Below are 18,633 nucleotides of genomic sequence, written 5' to 3'. Positions count from 1 at the left end.
GGTGCCCCGGAAAGGAACTCTGGCTCTTGTACTTCCAAAGTTTACTTAGCCGGCATCCCCATGAGACTCTATTCAAAAAATGAACACCTTCAAGCTGGCTGCTAATGCACAGCTTAGGAGGAAAGCAGTACCCGCATGCTACGAATTTGATCACTTGATGGTGCCCCGGAAAGGAACTCTGGCACTTGTACTTCCCGAGTGAGCTTAGCCGGCATCCCCACGAGACTCTATCCACAAAATGAACACCTTCAAGCTGCCTGTGAATGCACAGCTTAGGAGGAAAGCCGTAACCGCATGCTACGCATTTGATCTCTTTATGGTGTCCTGGAAAGGAACTCTGGCACTTGTACTTCTCAAGTGAGCTTAGCTGGAATTTCCACGAGAGTCTAACCACAAAAGGAACACCTTGAACCTGCCTGCGAATGCACAGTTTAGGAGGAAACCTTACGCGCCTGCTACGAATTTGATGTCTTGAAGGTGCCCCGGAAAGTAACTCTGGCACTTGTACTTCTCAAGTGAGCTTAGCTGGACTCTCCATGAGAGTGTAACCACAAAACAACACCTTGAAGCTGCCTGCGAATGCACAGGTTAGGAGGAAAGCTTTACCCGCATGCTACAAATTTGATCTCTTGATGGTGCCCCGGAAAGGAACTCTGGCACTTGTACTTCCCAAGTGAGCTTAGCCGGCATCCCCACGAGACTATATCCACAAAATGATCACCTTCAACCTGCCTGCGAATGCACAGTGTAGGAGGAAAACTTTACTCGCATGGTACGAATTTGATGTTTTGAAGGTGCCCCGGAAAGAAACTCTGGCACTTCAGCTTCTCAAGTGAGCTGCGCCGTTCTCTCCACGAGAGTGTAACCACAGAACAACACCTTGAAGCTACCTGCGAATGCATAGCTTAGGAGGAAAGCTTTACCCGCATGCTACGAATTTGATCTCTTGATGGTGCCCCGGAAAGGAACTCTGGCACTTGTATTTCCCAAGATAACTTAGCCGGCATCCCCATGAGACTCTATCCAATAAATGAACAGCTTCAAGCTGGCTGCGAATGCACAGCTTAGGAGGAAAGCAGTACCCGCATGCTACGAATTTGATCTCTTGATGGTGCCCCGGAAAGGAACTCTGGCACATGTACTTCTCAAGTGAGCTGAGCTGGCATTTCCACGAGAGTCTAACCACAAAGGGAACACCTTGAACCTGCCAGCGAATGCACAGTTTAGGAGGAAACCTTACCCGCCTGCTACGAATTTGATGTCTTGAAGGTGCCCCGGAAAGTAACTCTGGCACTTGTACTTCTCAAGTGAGCTTAGCTGGCCTCTCCACGAGAGTGTAACCACAAAACAACACCTTGAAGCTGCCTGCGAATGCACAGGTTAGAAGGAAAGCTTTACCCGCATGCTACGAATTTGATCTCTCGGTGGTGCCCTGGAAAGGAACTGTGGCACTTGTTCTTCCCAAGTGAGCTTAGCCGGCCACCCCACGAGACTCTATCCACAAAATGATCACCTTCAACCTGCCTGCGAATGCACAGTGTAGGAGGAAAGCTTTACCCGCATGCTACGAATTTGATGTCTTGAAGGTGCCCCGGAAATGATCTCTGGCACTTGAACTTCTCAAGTGAGCTTCGCCGGACTCTCCACGAGTGTAACCACAAAACAACACCTTGAAGCTACCTGCGAATGCACAGCTTAGGAGGAAAGCTTTACCCGCATGCTCCGAATTTGATCTCTTGATGGTGCCCCAGAAAGGAACTCTGGCACTTGAACTTCCCAAGTTAACTTAGCCGGCATCCCCACGAGACTCTATCCAAAAAATAAACACCTTCAAGCTGGCTGCAAAGGCACAGCTTAGGAGGAAAGCAGTACCCGCATGCTACGAATTTGATCTCTTGATGGTGCCCCGGAAAGGAACTCTGGCACTTGTACTTCTCAAGTGAGCTTAGCCGGCCTCTCCACGAGAGTGTAACCAAAAAACAACAAGTTGAAGCTCCCTGCGAGTGCACAGCTTAGGAGGAAAGCTTTACCCGCAGGCTACGAATTTGATCTCTTGATGGTTCCCCGGAAATGAACTCTGGCACTTGTACTTCCCGAGTGAGCTTAGCCGGCATCCCCATGAGTCTGTATCCACAAAATGAACACATTCAAGCTGCCTGGGAATGCACAGTGTAGGAGGAAAGCTTTACCCGCATGCTACGAATTTGATGTCTTGAAGGTGCCCCGGAAAGGAACTCTGGCACTTGTTCTTCCCAAGTGAGCTTAGCCGGCATCCCCACGAGACTCTATCCACAAAATGATCACCTTCAACCTGCCTGCGAATGCACAGTGTAGGAGGAAAGCTTTACCCGCATGCTACGAATTTGATGTCTTGAAGGTGCCCCGGAAATGATCTCTGGCACTTGAACTTCTCAAGTGAGCTTCGCCGGACTCTCCAGGAGAGTGTAACCACAAAACAACACCTTGAAGCTACCTGCGAATGCACAGCTTAGGAGGAAAGCTTTACCCGCATGCTACGAATTTGATCTCTTGATGGTGCCCCGGAAAGGAACTCTGGCACTTGAACTTCCCAAGTTAACTTAGCCGGCATTCCCACGAGACTCTATCCACAAAATGATCACCTTCAAACTGCCTGCGAATGCACAGTGTAGGAGGAAAGCTTTACCCGCATGCTACGAATTTGATGTCTTGAAGGTGCCCTGGAAATGATCTCTGGCACTTGAACTTCTCAAGTGAGCTTCGCCGGACTCTCCACGAGAGTGTAATCACAAAACAACACCTTGAAGCTACCTGCGAATGCACAGATTAGGAGGAAAGCTTTACCCGCATGCTACGAATTTGATCTCTTGATGGTAACCCGGAAAGGAACTCTGGCACTTGTACTTACCAAGTTAACTTAGCCAGCATCCCCACGAGACTCTATACAAAAAATGAACACCTTCAAGCTGGCTGCGAATGCACAGCTTAGGAGGAAAACAGTACCAGCATTCTACGAATTTGATCACTTGATGGTGCCCCCGAAAGGAACTCTGGCACTTGTAGTTCCCGAGTGAGCTTAGCCGGCATCCCCACGAGACTCTATACAAAAAATGAACACCTTCAAGCTGGCTGCGAATGCACAGCTTAGGAGGAAAACAGTACCCGCATGCTACGAATTTGATCACTTGATGGTGCCCCCGAAAGGAACTCTGGCACTTGTAGTTCCCGAGTGAGCTTAGCCGGCATCCCCACGAGACTCTATCCACAAAAATGAACACCTTCAAGCTGCCTGTGAATGCACAGCTTAGGAGGAAAGCAGTAACCGCATGCTACGAATTTGATCTCTTTATGGTGTCCTGGAAAGGAACTCTGGCACTTGTACTTCTCAAGTGAGCTTAGCTGGCATTTCCACGAGAGTCTAACCACAAAAGGAACACCTTGAACCTGCCTGCGAATGCACAGTTTAGGAGGAAACCTTACCCGCCTGCAACGAATTTGATGTCTCGATGGTGCCCCGGAAAGGAACTCTGGCACTTGTACTTCTCAAGTGAGCTTAGCCGGCCTCTCCACGAGAGTGTAACCACAAAACAAAAACTTGAAGCTCCCTGCGAATGCACAGGTTAGGAGGAAAGCTTTACCCGCATGCTACGAATTTGATCTCTTGATGGTGCCCCGGAAAGGAACTCTGGCACTTGAACTTCCCAAGTTAACTTAGCCAGAATCCCCACGAGACTCTATCCAAAAAATAAACACCTTCAAGCTGGCTGCAAAGGCACAGCTTAGGAGGAAAGCTGTACCCGCATGCTACGAATTTCATCTCTTGATTGTGCCCTGGAAAGGAACTCTGGCACTTGTACTTCTCAAGTGAGCTTAGCCGGCCTCTCCACGAGAGTGTAACCACAAAACAACAACTTGAAGCTGCCTGTGAATGCACAGCTTAGGAGGAAAGCTTTACCCGCATGGTACGAATTTGATCTCTTGATGGTGCCCCGGAAAGGAACTCTGGTACTTGTACTTCCCAAGTTAACATAGCCGGCATCCCCACGAGACTCCATCCAAAAAATGAACACCTTCAACCTGGCTGCGAATGCACAGCTTAGGAGGAAAGCAGTACCCGCATGCTACGAATTTGATCACTTGATGGTGCCCCCGAAAGGAACTCTGGCACTTGTACTTCCCGAGTGAGCTTAGCCTGCATCCCCACGAGACTCTATGCACAAAATGAACACCTTCAAGCTGCCTGTGAATGCACAGCTTAGGAGGAAATCAGTACCCGCATGCTACGAATTTGATCTCTTTATGGTGTCCTGGAAAGGAACTCTGGCACTTGTACTTCTCAAGTGAGCTTAGCTGGCATTTCCACGAGAGTCTAACCACAAAAGGAACACCTTGAACCTGCCTGTGAATGCACAGTTTAGGAGGAAACCTTACCCGCCTGCTACGAATTTGATGTCTTGATGGTGCCCCGGAAAGGAACTCTGGCACTTGTACTTCTCAAGTGAGCTTAGCTGGCATTTCCACGAGAGTCTAACCACAAAGGGAACACCTTGAACCTGCCTGCGCATGCACAGTTTAGGAGGAAACCTTACCCGCCTGCTACGAATTTGATGTCTTCAAGGTGCCCCGGAAAGTAACTCTGGCACTTGTACTTCTCAAGTGAGCTTAGCGGGCCTCTCCACGGGAGTGTAACCACAAAACAACACCTTGAACCTGCCTGCGAATGCACAGGTTAGGAGGAAAGCTTTACCCGGATGCTACGAATTTGATCTCTTGGTGGTGACCCGGAAAGGAACTCTGGCACTTGTTCTTCCCAAGTGAGCTTAGCCGGCATCCCCACGAGACTCTATCCACAAAATGATCACCTTCAACCTGTCTGCGAATGCACAGTGTAGGAGGAAAGCTTTACCCGCATGCTACGACTTTGATGTCTTGAAGGTGCCCCGGAAATGATCTCTGGCACTTGAACTTCTCAAGTGAGCTTCGCCAGACTCTCCACGAGAGTGTAACCACAAAACAACACCTTGAAGCTACCTGCGAATGCACAGCTTAGGAGGAAAGCTTTACCCGCATGCTATGAATTTGATCTCTTGATGGTGCCCCGGAAAGGAACTCTGGCACTTGAACTTCCCAAGTTAACTTAGCCGGCATCCCCACGAGACTCTATCCAAAAAATAAACACCTTCAAGCTGGCTGCAAAGGCACAGCTTAGGAGGAAAGCAGTACCAGCATGCTACGAATTTGATCACTTGATGGTGCCCCCGAAAGGAACTCTGGCACTTGTAGTTCCCGAGTGAGCTTAGCCGGCATCCCCACGAGACTCTATACAAAAAATGAACACCTTCAAGCTGGCTGCGAATGCACAGCTTAGGAGGAAAACAGTACCCGCATGCTACGAATTTGATCACTTGATGGTGCCCCCGAAAGGAACTCTGGCACTTGTAGTTCCCGAGTGAGCTTAGCCAGCATCCCCACGAGACTCTATCCACAAAAATGAACACCTTCAAGCTGCCTGTGAATGCACAGCTTAGGAGGAAAGCAGTAACCGCATGCTACGAATTTGATCTCTTTATGGTGTCCTGGAAAGGAACTCTGGCACTTGTACTTCTCAAGTGAGCTTAGCTGGCATTTCCACGAGAGTCTAACCACAAAAGGAACACCTTGAACCTGCCTGCGAATGCACAGTTTAGGAGGAAACCTTACCCGCCTGCAACGAATTTGATGTCTCGATGGTGCCCCGGAAAGGAACTCTGGCACTTGTACTTCTCAAGTGAGCTTAGCCGGCCTCTCCACGAGAGTGTAACCACAAAACAAAAACTTGAAGCTCCCTGCGAATGCACAGGTTAGGAGGAAAGCTTTACCCGCATGCTACGAATTTGATCTCTTGATGGTGCCCCGGAAAGGAACTCTGGCACTTGAACTTCCCAAGTTAACTTAGCCAGAATCCCCACGAGACTCTATCCAAAAAATAAACACCTTCAAGCTGGCTGCAAAGGCACAGCTTAGGAGGAAAGCTGTACCCGCATGCTACGAATTTCATCTCTTGATTGTGCCCTGGAAAGGAACTCTGGCACTTGTACTTCTCAAGTGAGCTTAGCCGGCCTCTCCACGAGAGTGTAACCACAAAACAACAACTTGAAGCTGCCTGTGAATGCACAGCTTAGGAGGAAAGCTTTACCCGCATGGTACGAATTTGATCTCTTGATGGTGCCCCGGAAAGGAACTCTGGTACTTGTACTTCCCAAGTTAACATAGCCGGCATCCCCACGAGACTCCATCCAAAAAATGAACACCTTCAACCTGGCTGCGAATGCACAGCTTAGGAGGAAAGCAGTACCCGCATGCTACGAATTTGATCACTTGATGGTGCCCCCGAAAGGAACTCTGGCACTTGTACTTCCCGAGTGAGCTTAGCCTGCATCCCCACGAGACTCTATGCACAAAATGAACACCTTCAAGCTGCCTGTGAATGCACAGCTTAGGAGGAAATCAGTACCCGCATGCTACGAATTTGATCTCTTTATGGTGTCCTGGAAAGGAACTCTGGCACTTGTACTTCTCAAGTGAGCTTAGCTGGCATTTCCACGAGAGTCTAACCACAAAAGGAACACCTTGAACCTGCCTGTGAATGCACAGTTTAGGAGGAAACCTTACTCGCCTGCTACGAATTTGATGTCTTGATGGTGCCCCGGAAAGGAACTCTGGCACTTGTACTTCTCAAGTGAGCTTAGCTGGCATTTCCACGAGAGTCTAACCACAAAGGGAACACCTTGAACCTGCCTGCGCATGCACAGTTTAGGAGGAAACCTTACCCGCCTGCTACGAATTTGATGTCTTCAAGGTGCCCCGGAAAGTAACTCTGGCACTTGTACTTCTCAAGTGAGCTTAGCGGGCCTCTCCACGGGAGTGTAACCACAAAACAACACCTTGAACCTGCCTGCGAATGCACAGGTTAGGAGGAAAGCTTTACCCGGATGCTACGAATTTGATCTCTTGGTGGTGACCCGGAAAGGAACTCTGGCACTTGTTCTTCCCAAGTGAGCTTAGCCGGCATCCCCACGAGACTCTATCCACAAAATGATCACCTTCAACCTGTCTGCGAATGCACAGTGTAGGAGGAAAGCTTTACCCGCATGCTACGACTTTGATGTCTTGAAGGTGCCCCGGAAATGATCTCTGGCACTTGAACTTCTCAAGTGAGCTTCGCCAGACTCTCCACGAGAGTGTAACCACAAAACAACACCTTGAAGCTACCTGCGAATGCACAGCTTAGGAGGAAAGCTTTACCCGCATGCTATGAATTTGATCTCTTGATGGTGCCCCGGAAAGGAACTCTGGCACTTGAACTTCCCAAGTTAACTTAGCCGGCATCCCCACGAGACTCTATCCAAAAAATAAACACCTTCAAGCTGGCTGCAAAGGCACAGCTTAGGAGGAAAGCAGTACCCGCATGCTAGGAATTTGATCTCTTGATGGTGCCCCGGAAAGGAACTCTGGCACTTGTACTTCTCAAGTGAGCTTAGCCGGCCTCTCCACGAGAGTGTAACCACAAAACAACAACATGAAACTCCCTACGAATGCACAGCTTACGAGGAAAGCTTTACCCGCATGGTACGAATTTGATCTCTTCATGGTGCCCCGGAAAGGAACTCTGGCTCTTGTACTTCCAAAGTTAACTTAGCCGGCATCCCCATGAGACTCTATTCAAAAAATGAACACCTTCAAGCTGGCTGCTAATGCACAGCTTAGGAGGAAAGCAGTACCCGCATGCTACGAATTTGATCACTTGATGGTGCCCCGGAAAGGAACTCTGGCACTTGTACTTCCCGAGTGACCTTAGCCGGCATCCCCACGAGACTCTATCCACAAAATGAACACCTTCAAGCTGCCTGTGAATGCACAGCTTAGGAGGAAAGCCGTAACCGCATGCTACGAATTTGATCTCTTTATGGTGTCCTGGAAAGGAACTCTGGCACTTGTACTTCTCAAGTGAGCTTAGCTGGAATTTCCACGAGAGTCTAACCACAAAAGGAACACCTTGAACCTGCCTGCGAATGCACAGTTTAGCAGGAAACCTTACGCGCCTGCTACGAATTTGATGTCTTGAAGGTGCCCCGGAAAGTAACTCTGGCACTTGTACTTCTCAAGTGAGCTTAGCTGGACTCTCCATGAGAGTGTAACCACAAAACAACACCTTGAAGCTGCCTGCGAATGCACAGGTTAGGAGGAAAGCTTTACCCGCATGCTACAAATTTGATCTCTTGATGGTGCCCCGGAAAGGAACTCTGGCACTTGTACTTCCCAAGTGAGCTTAGCCGGCATCCCCACGAGACTATATCCACAAAATGATCACCTTCAACCTGCCTGCGAATGCACAGTGTAGGAGGAAAACTTTACTCGCATGGTACGAATTTGATGTTTTGAAGGTGCCCCGGAAAGAAACTGTGGCACTTCAGCTTCTCAAGTGAGCTGCGCCGGCCTCTCCACGAGAGTGTAACCACAGAACAACACCTTGAAGCTACCTGCGAATGCATAGCTTAGGAGGAAAGCTTTACCCGCATGCTACGAATTTGATCTCTTGATGGTGCCCCGGAAAGGAACACTGGCACTTGTATTTCCCAAGATAACTTAGCCGGCATCCCCATGAGACTCTATCCAAAAAATGAACAGCTTCAAGCTGGCTGCGAATGCACAGCTTAGGAGGAAAGCAGTACCCGCATGCTACGAATTTGATCTCTTGATGGTGCCCCGGAAAGGAACTCTGGCACATGTACTTCTCAAGTGAGCTTAGCTGGCATTTCCACGAGAGTCTAACCACAAAGGGAACACCTTGAACCTGCCAGCGAATGCACAGTTTAGGAGGAAACCTTACCCGCCTGCTACGAATTTGATGTCTTGAAGGTGCCCCGGAAAGTAACTCTGGCACTTGTACTTCTCAAGTGAGCTTAGCTGGCCTCTCCACGAGAGTGTAACCACAAAACAACACCTTGAAGCTGCCTGCGAATGCACAGGTTAGAAGGAAAGCTTTACCCGCATGCTACGAATTTGATCTCTTGGTGGTGCCCTGGAAAGGAACTGTGGCACTTGTTCTTCCCAAGTGAGCTTAGCCGGCCACCCCACGAGACTCTATCCACAAAATGATCACCTTCAACCTGCCTGCGAATGCACAGTGTAGGAGGAAAGCTTTACCCGCATGCTACGAATTTGATGTCTTGAAGGTGCCCCGGAAATGATCTCTGGCACTTGAACTTCTCAAGTGAGCTTCGCCGGACTCTCCACGAGTGTAACCACAAAACAACACCTTGAAGCTACCTGCGAATGCAAAGCTTAGGAGGAAAGCTTTACCCGCATGCTCCGAATTTGATCTCTTGATGGTGCCCCGGAAAGGAACTCTGGCACTTGAACTTCCCAAGTTAACTTAGCCGGCATCCCCACGAGACTCTATCGAAAAAATAAACACCTTCAAGCTGGCTGCAAAGGCACAGCTTAGGAGGAAAGCAGTACCCGCATGCTACGAATTTGATCTCTTGATGGTGCCCCGGAAAGGAACTCTGGCACTTGTACTTCTCAAGTGAGCTTAGCCGGCCTCTCCACGAGAGTGTAACCACAAAACAACAAGTTGAAGCTCCCTGCGAGTGCACAGCTTAGGAGGAAAGCTTTACCCGCAGGCTACGAATTTGATCTCTTGATGGTTCCCCGGAAATGAACTCTGGCACTTGTACTTCCCGAGTGAGCTTAGCCGGCATCCCCACGAGTCTGTATCCACAAAATGAACACATTCAAGCTGCCTGTGAATGCACAGCTTAGGAGGAAAGCAGTACCCGCATGCTACGAATTTGATCTCTTTATGCTGCCCTGGAAAGGAACTCTGGCACTTGTACTTCTCAAGTGAGCTTAGCTGGCATTTCCACGAGAGTCTAACCACAAAAGGAACACCTTGAACCTGCCTGCGAATGCACAGTTTAGGAGGAAACCTTACCCGCCTGCTACGAATTTGATGTGTTGAAGGTGCCCCGGAAAGTAACTCTGGCACTTGTACTTCTCAAGTGAGCTTAGCGGGCCTCTCCACGGGAGTGTAACCACAAAACAACACCTTAAAGCTGCCTGCGAATGCACAGGTTAGGAGGAAAGCTTTACCCGCATGCTACGAATTTGATGTCTTGAAGGTGCCCCGGAAATGATCTCCGGCACTTGAACTTCTCAAGTGAGCTTAGCGGGTCTCTCCACGGGAGTGTAACCACAAAACAACACCTTGAAGCTGCCTGCGAATGCACAGGTTAGGAGGAAAGCTTTACCCGCATGCTACGAATTTGATGTCTTGAAGGTGCCCCGGAAATGATCTCTGGCACTTGAACTTCTCAAGTGAGCTTCGCTGGAGTCTCCACGAGAGTGTAACCACAAAACAACACCCTGAAGCTACCTGCGAATGCACAGCATAGGAGGAAAGCTTTACCCGCATGCTACGAATTTGATCTCTTGATGGTGACCCGGAAAGGAACTCTGGCACTTGAACTTCCCAAGTTAACTTATCCGGCATCCCCACGAGACTCTATCCAAAAAATAAACACCTTCAAGCTGGCTGCAAAGGCACAGCTTAGGAGGAAAGCAGTAAGCGCATGCTACGAATTTGATCTCTTGATGGTTCCCCGGAAATGAACTCTGGCACTTGTACTTCCCGAGTGAGCTTAGCCGGCATCCCCACGAGTCTGTATCCACAAAATGAACACATTCAAGCTGCCTGGGAATGCACAGTGTAGGAGGAAAGCTTTACCCGCATGCTACGAATTTGATGTCTTGAAGGTGCCCCGGAAAGGAACTCTGGCACTTGTTCTTCCCAAGTGAGCTTAGCCGGCATCCCCACGAGACTCTATCCACAAAATGATCACCTTCAACCTGCCTGCGAATGCACAGTGTAGGAGGAAAGCTTTACCCGCATGCTACGAATTTGATGTCTTGAAGGTGCCCCGGAAATGATCTCTGGCACTTGAACTTCTCAAGTGAGCTTCGCCGGACTCTCCAGGAGAGTGTAACCACAAAACAACACCTTGAAGCTACCTGCGAATGCACAGCTTAGGAGGAAAGCTTTACCCGCATGCTACGAATTTGATCTCTTGATGGTGCCCCGGAAAGGAACTCTGGCACTTGAACTTCCCAAGTTAACTTAGCCGGCATTCCCACGAGACTCTATCCACAAAATGATCACCTTCAAACTGCCTGCGAATGCACAGTGTAGGAGGAAAGCTTTACCCGCATGCTACGAATTTGATGTCTTGAAGGTGCCCTGGAAATGATCTCTGGCACTTGAACTTCTCAAGTGAGCTTCGCCGGACTCTCCACGAGAGTGTAATCACAAAACAACACCTTGAAGCTACCTGCGAATGCACAGATTAGGAGGAAAGCTTTACCCGCATGCTACGAATTTGATCACTTGATGGTAACCCGGAAAGGAACTCTGGCACTTGTACTTACCAAGTTAACTTAGCCAGCATCCCCACGAGACTCTATACAAAAAATGAACACCTTCAAGCTGGCTGCGAATGCACAGCTTAGGAGGAAAACAGTACCAGCATGCTACGAATTTGATCACTTGATGGTGCCCCCGAAAGGAACTCTGGCACTTGTAGTTCCCGAGTGAGCTTAGCCGGCATCCCCACGAGACTCTATACAAAAAATGAACACCTTCAAGCTGGCTGCGAATGCACAGCTTAGGAGGAAAACAGTACCCGCATGCTACGAATTTGATCACTTGATGGTGCCCCCGAAAGGAACTCTGGCACTTGTAGTTCCCGAGTGAGCTTAGCCGGCATCCCCACGAGACTCTATCCACAAAAATGAACACCTTCAAGCTGCCTGTGAATGCACAGCTTAGGAGGAAAGCAGTAACCGCATGCTACGAATTTGATCTCTTTATGGTGTCCTGGAAAGGAACTCTGGCACTTGTACTTCTCAAGTGAGCTTAGCTGGCATTTCCACGAGAGTCTAACCACAAAAGGAACACCTTGAACCTGCCTGCGAATGCACAGTTTAGGAGGAAACCTTACCCGCCTGCAACGAATTTGATGTCTCGATGGTGCCCCGGAAAGGAACTCTGGCACTTGTACTTCTCAAGTGAGCTTAGCCGGCCTCTCCACGAGAGTGTAACCACAAAACAAAAACTTGAAGCTCCCTGCGAATGCACAGGTTAGGAGGAAAGCTTTACCCGCATGCTACGAATTTGATCTCTTGATGGTGCCCCGGAAAGGAACTCTGGCACTTGAACTTCCCAAGTTAACTTAGCCAGAATCCCCACGAGACTCTATCCAAAAAATAAACACCTTCAAGCTGGCTGCAAAGGCACAGCTTAGGAGGAAAGCTGTACCCGCATGCTACGAATTTCATCTCTTGATTGTGCCCTGGAAAGGAACTCTGGCACTTGTACTTCTCAAGTGAGCTTAGCCGGCCTCTCCACGAGAGTGTAACCACAAAACAACAACTTGAAGCTGCCTGTGAATGCACAGCTTAGGAGGAAAGCTTTACCCGCATGGTACGAATTTGATCTCTTGATGGTGCCCCGGAAAGGAACTCTGGTACTTGTACTTCCCAAGTTAACATAGCCGGCATCCCCACGAGACTCCATCCAAAAAATGAACACCTTCAACCTGGCTGCGAATGCACAGCTTAGGAGGAAAGCAGTACCCGCATGCTACGAATTTGATCACTTGATGGTGCCCCCGAAAGGAACTCTGGCACTTGTACTTCCCGAGTGAGCTTAGCCTGCATCCCCACGAGACTCTATGCACAAAATGAACACCTTCAAGCTGCCTGTGAATGCACAGCTTAGGAGGAAATCAGTACCCGCATGCTACGAATTTGATCTCTTTATGGTGTCCTGGAAAGGAACTCTGGCACTTGTACTTCTCAAGTGAGCTTAGCTGGCATTTCCACGAGAGTCTAACCACAAAAGGAACACCTTGAACCTGCCTGTGAATGCACAGTTTAGGAGGAAACCTTACTCGCCTGCTACGAATTTGATGTCTTGATGGTGCCCCGGAAAGGAACTCTGGCACTTGTACTTCTCAAGTGAGCTTAGCTGGCATTTCCACGAGAGTCTAACCACAAAGGGAACACCTTGAACCTGCCTGCGCATGCACAGTTTAGGAGGAAACCTTACCCGCCTGCTACGAATTTGATGTCTTCAAGGTGCCCCGGAAAGTAACTCTGGCACTTGTACTTCTCAAGTGAGCTTAGCGGGCCTCTCCACGGGAGTGTAACCACAAAACAACACCTTGAACCTGCCTGCGAATGCACAGGTTAGGAGGAAATCTTTACCCGGATGCTACGAATTTGATCTCTTGGTGGTGACCCGGAAAGGAACTCTGGCACTTGTTCTTCCCAAGTGAGCTTAGCCGGCATCCCCACGAGACTCTATCCACAAAATGATCACCTTCAACCTGTCTGCGAATGCACAGTGTAGGAGGAAAGCTTTACCCGCATGCTACGACTTTGATGTCTTGAAGGTGCCCCGGAAATGATCTCTGGCACTTGAACTTCTCAAGTGAGCTTCGCCAGACTCTCCACGAGAGTGTAACCACAAAACAACACCTTGAAGCTACCTGCGAATGCACAGCTTAGGAGGAAAGCTTTACCCGCATGCTATGAATTTGATCTCTTGATGGTGCCCCGGAAAGGAACTCTGGCACTTGAACTTCCCAAGTTAACTTAGCCGGCATCCCCACGAGACTCTATCCAAAAAATAAACACCTTCAAGCTGGCTGCAAAGGCACAGCTTAGGAGGAAAGCAGTACCAGCATGCTACGAATTTGATCACTTGATGGTGCCCCCGAAAGGAACTCTGGCACTTGTAGTTCCCGAGTGAGCTTAGCCGGCATCCCCACGAGACTCTATACAAAAAATGAACACCTTCAAGCTGGCTGCGAATGCACAGCTTAGGAGGAAAACAGTACCCGCATGCTACGAATTTGATCACTTGATGGTGCCCCCGAAAGGAACTCTGGCACTTGTAGTTCCCGAGTGAGCTTAGCCGGCATCCCCACGAGACTCTATCCACAAAAATGAACACCTTCAAGCTGCCTGTGAATGCACAGCTTAGGAGGAAAGCAGTAACCGCATGCTACGAATTTGATCTCTTTATGGTGTCCTGGAAAGGAACTCTGGCACTTGTACTTCTCAAGTGAGCTTAGCTGGCATTTCCACGAGAGTCTAACCACAAAAGGAACACCTTGAACCTGCCTGCGAATGCACAGTTTAGGAGGAAACCTTACCCGCCTGCAACGAATTTGATGTCTCGATGGTGCCCCGGAAAGGAACTCTGGCACTTGTACTTCTCAAGTGAGCTTAGCCGGCCTCTCCACGAGAGTGTAACCACAAAACAAAAACTTGAAGCTCCCTGCGAATGCACAGGTTAGGAGGAAAGCTTTACCCGCATGCTACGAATTTGATCTCTTGATGGTGCCCCGGAAAGGAACTCTGGCACTTGAACTTCCCAAGTTAACTTAGCCAGAATCCCCACGAGACTCTATCCAAAAAATAAACACCTTCAAGCTGGCTGCAAAGGCACAGCTTAGGAGGAAAGCTGTACCCGCATGCTACGAATTTCATCTCTTGATTGTGCCCTGGAAAGGAACTCTGGCACTTGTACTTCTCAAGTGAGCTTAGCCGGCCTCTCCACGAGAGTGTAACCACAAAACAACAACTTGAAGCTGCCTGTGAATGCACAGCTTAGGAGGAAAGCTTTACCCGCATGGTACGAATTTGATCTCTTGATGGTGCCCCGGAAAGGAACTCTGGTACTTGTACTTCCCAAGTTAACATAGCCGGCATCCCCACGAGACTCCATCCAAAAAATGAACACCTTCAACCTGGCTGCGAATGCACAGCTTAGGAGGAAAGCAGTACCCGCATGCTACGAATTTGATCACTTGATGGTGCCCCCGAAAGGAACTCTGGCACTTGTACTTCCCGAGTGAGCTTAGCCTGCATCCCCACGAGACTCTATGCACAAAATGAACACCTTCAAGCTGCCTGTGAATGCACAGCTTAGGAGGAAATCAGTACCCGCATGCTACGAATTTGATCTCTTTATGGTGTCCTGGAAAGGAACTCTGGCACTTGTACTTCTCAAGTGAGCTTAGCTGGCATTTCCACGAGAGTCTAACCACAAAAGGAACACCTTGAACCTGCCTGTGAATGCACAGTTTAGGAGGAAACCTTACTCGCCTGCTACGAATTTGATGTCTTGATGGTGCCCCGGAAAGGAACTCTGGCACTTGTACTTCTCAAGTGAGCTTAGCTGGCATTTCCACGAGAGTCTAACCACAAAGGGAACACCTTGAACCTGCCTGCGCATGCACAGTTTAGGAGGAAACCTTACCCGCCTGCTACGAATTTGATGTCTTCAAGGTGCCCCGGAAAGTAACTCTGGCACTTGTACTTCTCAAGTGAGCTTAGCGGGCCTCTCCACGGGAGTGTAACCACAAAACAACACCTTGAACCTGCCTGCGAATGCACAGGTTAGGAGGAAAGCTTTACCCGGATGCTACGAATTTGATCTCTTGGTGGTGACCCGGAAAGGAACTCTGGCACTTGTTCTTCCCAAGTGAGCTTAGCCGGCATCCCCACGAGACTCTATCCACAAAATGATCACCTTCAACCTGTCTGCGAATGCACAGTGTAGGAGGAAAGCTTTACCCGCATGCTACGACTTTGATGTCTTGAAGGTGCCCCGGAAATGATCTCTGGCACTTGAACTTCTCAAGTGAGCTTCGCCAGACTCTCCACGAGAGTGTAACCACAAAACAACACCTTGAAGCTACCTGCGAATGCACAGCTTAGGAGGAAAGCTTTACCCGCATGCTATGAATTTGATCTCTTGATGGTGCCCCGGAAAGGAACTCTGGCACTTGAACTTCCCAAGTTAACTTAGCCGGCATCCCCACGAGACTCTATCCAAAAAATAAACACCTTCAAGCTGGCTGCAAAGGCACAGCTTAGGAGGAAAGCAGTACCCGCATGCTAGGAATTTGATCTCTTGATGGTGCCCCGGAAAGGAACTCTGGCACTTGTACTTCTCAAGTGAGCTTAGCCGGCCTCTCCACGAGAGTGTAACCACAAAACAACAACATGAAACTCCCTACGAATGCACAGCTTACGAGGAAAGCTTTACCCGCATGGTACGAATTTGATCTCTTCATGGTGCCCCGGAAAGGAACTCTGGCTCTTGTACTTCCAAAGTTAACTTAGCCGGCATCCCCATGAGACTCTATTCAAAAAATGAACACCTTCAAGCTGGCTGCTAATGCACAGCTTAGGAGGAAAGCAGTACCCGCATGCTACGAATTTGATCACTTGATGGTGCCCCGGAAAGGAACTCTGGCACTTGTACTTCCCGAGTGACCTTAGCCGGCATCCCCACGAGACTCTATCCACAAAATGAACACCTTCAAGCTGCCTGTGAATGCACAGCTTAGGAGGAAAGCCGTAACCGCATGCTACGAATTTGATCTCTTTATGGTGTCCTGGAAAGGAACTCTGGCACTTGTACTTCTCAAGTGAGCTTAGCTGGAATTTCCACGAGAGTCTAACCACAAAAGGAACACCTTGAACCTGCCTGCGAATGCACAGTTTAGCAGGAAACCTTACGCGCCTGCTACGAATTTGATGTCTTGAAGGTGCCCCGGAAAGTAACTCTGGCACTTGTACTTCTCAAGTGAGCTTAGCTGGACTCTCCATGAGAGTGTAACCACAAAACAACACCTTGAAGCTGCCTGCGAATGCACAGGTTAGGAGGAAAGCTTTACCCGCATGCTACAAATTTGATCTCTTGATGGTGCCCCGGAAAGGAACTCTGGCACTTGTACTTCCCAAGTGAGCTTAGCCGGCATCCCCACGAGACTATATCCACAAAATGATCACCTTCAACCTGCCTGCGAATGCACAGTGTAGGAGGAAAACTTTACTCGCATGGTACGAATTTGATGTTTTGAAGGTGCCCCGGAAAGAAACTGTGGCACTTCAGCTTCTCAAGTGAGCTGCGCCGGCCTCTCCACGAGAGTGTAACCACAGAACAACACCTTGAAGCTACCTGCGAATGCATAGCTTAGGAGGAAAGCTTTACCCGCATGCTACGAATTTGATCTCTTGATGGTGCCCCGGAAAGGAACACTGGCACTTGTATTTCCCAAGATAACTTAGCCGGCATCCCCATGAGACTCTATCCAAAAAATGAACAGCTTCAAGCTGGCTGCGAATGCACAGCTTAGGAGGAAAGCAGTACCCGCATGCTACGAATTTGATCTCTTGATGGTGCCCCGGAAAGGAACTCTGGCACATGTACTTCTCAAGTGAGCTTAGCTGGCATTTCCACGAGAGTCTAACCACAAAGGGAACACCTTGAACCTGCCAGCGAATGCACAGTTTAGGAGGAAACCTTACCCGCCTGCTACGAATTTGATGTCTTGAAGGTGCCCCGGAAAGTAACTCTGGCACTTGTACTTCTCAAGTGAGCTTAGCTGGCCTCTCCACGAGAGTGTAACCACAAAACAACACCTTGAAGCTGCCTGCGAATGCACAGGTTAGAAGGAAAGCTTTACCCGCATGCTACGAATTTGATCTCTTGGTGGTGCCCTGGAAAGGAACTGTGGCACTTGTTCTTCCCAAGTGAGCTTAGCCGGCCACCCCACGAGACTCTATCCACAAAATGATCACCTTCAACCTGCCTGCGAATGCACAGTGTAGGAGGAAAGCTTTACCCGCATGCTACGAATTTGATGTCTTGAAGGTGCCCCGGAAATGATCTCTGGCACTTGAACTTCTCAAGTGAGCTTCGCCGGACTCTCCACGAGTGTAACCACAAAACAACACCTTGAAGCTACCTGCGAATGCAAAGCTTAGGAGGAAAGCTTTACCCGCATGCTCCGAATTTGATCTCTTGATGGTGCCCCGGAAAGGAACTCTGGCACTTGAACTTCCCAAGTTAACTTAGCCGGCATCCCCACGAGACTCTATCGAAAAAATAAACACCTTCAAGCTGGCTGCAAAGGCACAGCTTAGGAGGAAAGCAGTACCCGCATGCTACGAATTTGATCTCTTGATGGTGCCCCGGAAAGGAACTCTGGCACTTGTACTTCTCAAGTGAGCTTAGCCGGCCTCTCCACGAGAGTGTAACCACAAAACAACAAGTTGAAGCTCCCTGCGAGTGCACAGCTTAGGAGGAAAGCTTTACCCGCAGGCTACGAATTTGATCTCTTGATGGTTCCCCGGAAATGAACTCTGGCACTTGTACTTCCCGAGTGAGCTTAGCCGGCATCCCCACGAGTCTGTATCCACAAAATGAACACATTCAAGCTGCCTGTGAATGCACAGCTTAGGAGGAAAGCAGTACCCGCATGCTACGAATTTGATCTCTTTATGCTGCCCTGGAAAGGAACTCTGGCACTTGTACTTCTCAAGTGAGCTTAGCTGGCATTTCCACGAGAGTCTAACCACAAAAGGAACACCTTGAACCTGCCTGCGAATGCACAGTTTAGGAGGAAACCTTACCCGCCTGCTACGAATTTGATGTGTTGAAGGTGCCCCGGAAAGTAACTCTGGCACTTGTACTTCTCAAGTGAGCTTAGCGGGCCTCTCCACGGGAGTGTAACCACAAAACAACACCTTAAA

This window comes from Kogia breviceps, chromosome 5, assembly GCF_026419965.1.
Source record: "Kogia breviceps isolate mKogBre1 chromosome 5, mKogBre1 haplotype 1, whole genome shotgun sequence".
NCBI lineage: Eukaryota > Metazoa > Chordata > Mammalia > Artiodactyla > Physeteridae > Kogia > Kogia breviceps.
The sequence above is the reverse complement of the archived record's forward strand: the minus strand, read 5'-3'. Positions refer to the sequence as shown.